Source organism: Sitodiplosis mosellana, unplaced genomic scaffold (assembly GCF_009176505.1).
Source record: "Sitodiplosis mosellana isolate CC-2019 unplaced genomic scaffold, AAFC_SMos_1.0 Smas_scaffold_6150, whole genome shotgun sequence".
NCBI lineage: Eukaryota > Metazoa > Arthropoda > Insecta > Diptera > Cecidomyiidae > Sitodiplosis > Sitodiplosis mosellana.
The window spans coordinates 2139238-2143726 of NW_022601391.1; positions in this window are offsets into that span (position 1 = coordinate 2139238).

Sequence of the window (4489 nt, forward strand, 5' to 3'; positions counted from 1 at the left end):
AGTAAAAATATACTCTCCTCTCTCATAGATAGTAGCACTCAAACTTTTTCGTGTTATATTATGATCATGTTGAACTATTTCGCTTTGTTTAATCAAGGAAAGGAGCTGATTTTTCCGGTGGATGATCTCTCTTTCATGTAATCAGGTGCAAACTGTAAGGCATGCGTTCAACTACTTTGTCTGTCTCTCGTTTCGAAGGGCATGTTTTAAAATTCTTCGACTGTTTTCTGTCAATCATGCATCGAAAAGTTTACACTAGCTTGAACCGAAGCGGATAGGCAAAATGTTTTTACAGTATTATCCGGTACGTGTGCAGAAATACAACATTTCATTGGCTGGCAGTAGCTGAAAAACATAGCATAGTGAAAAGTTGCGTTTTAAATGGGATAAAATGCAAATAAAATGTCAGTTTGATATACAATGTGCATTGGTGGAGTTGGAAATGAGTACAAACAGCGGTTTAATACACATTGCACCATGCCATGCATACTAATGGAGATATCAAAAATCATCATCTTGTTATTAAAAAAAAAACATATGTGCACATCTCGTTTATTCGTTTGTACATGCATGAAAAAGCTTCATCTAAATCGCGAAGGATGGGTCGAGTGTGCACCCGGAAAAATGCGCTGCCGAGCGCATATGTTGTTGCTATTGAATTCATCGTGCTTACACACGAACAATATGAGTCAATCCAATTGTGTGCGAAGAACAAATGATCAACATTAAACATCGCCTATGACCAATAAGATTGACAGCGTTGCGCTTCAGGGCGCATAATTCCCTTCTTATTTGTCTAAGAAAATGTCTCCACAAAATGCAATCCAGCTAATGTTTATGCCCTAGCTTCTTTGTGTGTATGCACACTGTACACTGTATACTGTACAGACTTGGGACGTCTCTTCCTTTTTGTTTGACTTTTTTTTTCTCTTTTCCCTCTTATATGCATCTCAAAGTATTCCTGGATATTCTGACAGTATTTTATCGTAAAACGAATTCCGAATGAATGCATAAAATGACTGAATAAAAAGAACTAAAAGCAATAACCTTTTTTCCAATCTTGTGAAATGTACGAGTTGTTTTGAAAATCATCTCTTTCCCCTGTTTGCATCCGTTTCGTACATGTATGTGTGTTGTGTGTTATCTCTTGCACTCTATCGATGGTACGACGGTGGCCATAGCCGGAGCAAAAAGTTCAATGTGTGAGATGTGGCACATGCTTATTTTATGAGTATTTTGCACTAAACGAGAATATTTTGCATGCACAGTTTCGCGGAGTGAGCAGACTACTTTGTTCGCTGGATTATATGGTCGTACAAGCGAATAGAGAACAAACAAGCTTATGGACGAACGAACGAAACATAACGAATATCAATTTGCTTAACGAAGTGTGCATAAACTCATCTAGTTCTCTTGATTTTCATTTTGTTTTTGTGTGTGTGCCTGTCGTTGGTTACTAATGGCACAACAAATAGACATTATCTCATTTGCTGTTGCGCTGAGCATGGCATTTTGGTAACTCTTTTTGAATATGGGTCAAGAAGTATTTGATTAATTTCTGCCTCAAATTCCTTCGATACAAAATGCCATTACGAATTTGACAACGGGAAGCGAAAGGATTCTTTATTTCGGTTATTTGGGTGGTATTTTTTGCGGTGTTGAAGAGTACATTGTGAAATCAGGTTTCCTTTTTTTCCTTCATCTCTTTGCCTTCTTGCTTCATCAAATGAATGCGCACAGCGGAGTTTTTTTCCGGTTGTAATATTTACAAACGAATATACTTTTCTTTGTCTTGTTGGAGCAAACTGATTAGATTACGGTTTCCAAAGCTCATAAATATAAACATGCGACTGAATGAAATGCGATGTAATGAAAATATCAGACAAGCAGGGGTAGAAAAATACTGCAGCAAAACGAAGAAGAAGTAGATGAGGAGGAAAAAAAATGAAGAAAATAACAGAAAAAGTAACCGAGAGAGGAGAAAAAACACATTCCGACTCACACACACACACACACACACACACACATTCGCTTCTATTAAAAGAATCTCCAAGTAAGTTTGTTAGTTGCCAGATTTGGCTCCTACACCACATCAACTGTGCTTTACAGCAATTGTATTTCAAGCAGTGTCATCATCATCATATTCGACAGAATGGAACACTGGCTAAATATGAAAATCGGAGGGTCGAAAAATGTGTACAGTGTACACAATAGAATTAAGCTGGAATGTACATTGGACATTCATACACACATTCTCTCGTGTCCTCAATGAACACCAGAGTGAAACCAAAACAAACGAACGTATGAACAGGAAAAAAAACCATCAACAACGGAAATTTAGGCAATAATAGCAATAGGAAACAGTCGAAGAAGCGAATAGTTTTGAATGGGGGATAAGACACCAATGTATATCTTTGAAATGGGTGTGCGCTGTGCATACGGCTTGCAGAGACCCGGGGGGTGAGACACACGTCTACTTTGGAATGTGTGAATTGTGGAGATGCATTTTTATGATCAAAATCGATGAGAGAGCGCGCGTGAGGTAAGAATATAAAACTTGTAATATAACACACTACCACCTGGAGTGCGGAAAAGCATTTACATTTGGACATGTATGTGCGATACGATATACACACATATGCTGCCACATAAAGCACACCGAAAATTCCATTCTCTCTCTCGTCCTCTCGCTCACTCACTCGCTCGCTCGCTTGCTCTCTTGCTGTTTTGCTCCACCAAAACATATTACCAAGCACATAAATCCATTTCATTCGAGATTCTTCCCATTATGCTCTTTGAATGCGTTGTGACAACTGAAATATGAATGCTGGAATTCAAAAAGTTCCATTTTTTTCGGTTCATTTTTGATGATTCGGTTGCATGAATTTGGCACAGACGATCAAGGATCAAAAGTCGGCTAGAAGAGAGTTACTGTTTTCGTTCCGGTGTTTATTGAATTTTATATGTTTCGAGGAAATGCGTGTATGATGCCGGGCTATAACGTCAATTTTGTGGGTGTTGATGAATCTTTGCGACCCTCCAAGTCATAAGAAGACAAAAAAATATAAAAATAAAACGGGCAGGAAGCATAACCGTACAGAAAGACAAAAAAAAGTGTACACAACAAAACACATCCAATATTTCAAGCGTTAACTGTGATTGTTTCTAGTATATTAGTGCGCAAGTCAGTGACGATGTAGCTGATACTTTTTGTGATGTTCCTTAATGTTTTTTGCTGCGTTGTTGGTATCTTTTTTGCGTTGTTGCTTTGGACCATGCTGATGGTATGGAAGATGTGGCCTTTAGTTTTCTCTTATTTTCCGAGAATGAGAGAGAGCGCTCGGAAATGCGGTTAGAAGGTACATCAAGACGGACACAAAATAAAATGGAAGCAGAAACAAAAACTAAGCGTTCGTTTTTCGCTGTTGATACCGCTCTGACTGTGAGTATATGTTTGTATTACATGCTGTTCCGAGGAATCTAAACCAAGCCGCCATTATATCGTACATTCCGAGTGTGGGAATTGACTTACAGCTCGCATTTTTAGTTGCTTCTGTCATGTTCACCACCACCGTTTTTACCGTCACACAAACTGCATTGTGTGTACTCATCTTTTTTCTTGCTACTCGTACCGCTGCCATCCTTTATTTCGATTTAGTTTCTCTTTCCATTTTTTCTCTGTTTTGCGTTGTGTTGCGTTCTGTGATGCTCTTTTCTATCTTTTTTATTAGATATTACTATTTGAATATGTTTGCTGATTTCATAACGCCACGCGAGCTCGACCGGTATTTCGTTCGCCTTTTTATGCACATGTCATGTATTATTTATGTATAACGAATATGCTTTGTGCCATTAAACCAGCCGGAATACTTTTGTATCTAATAAATATTTGAGAATAGCGGTATAAAACACATTTTGATCCACAATGGGGTAATAACACAATAGTTTCACATACATAATAAGTCCATGTTTGCGTTAAATGTATCTTTTTTTGTCAGAATGACGCGCTGGGTCGTGAAGTGGAATGTTTGACGTGGGCTGCAGCATAATTCGAGCCGAGGCAGGAACCATGCGATGTACATTTAGTTTTGCAATAGAAAATGTTGGAGAAGATAAGAAGTGATATAGTTGCTACCTGTCAAACCGAGACAAAGCGAAAACCCAAGCAACCATTAACTTGTGCGATCTTGCATCCATTGTTTGTACGAAATGGATGTGTAACCGAACCAAATGAACACGGCACTGATGCATTCTGTGACAATTATCTTCACTCGAGTTTTGCCAAATATTCCATTATACATAAATTAGTACGTTCCAAAGCATTCAAAGGACGGATTTTTCAAAGACGTTTATGAAATTGTCTGGTTTTATCAGTATTTTGTCTGTAATGTTTATTTAACTTCAAATATAATACCAATGACAAAAAAAATTACTTTCTTGCTCAAGCTCTCTCTCTCTCTCTCTCTCTCTCTCTCTCTCTCTCTCTCTC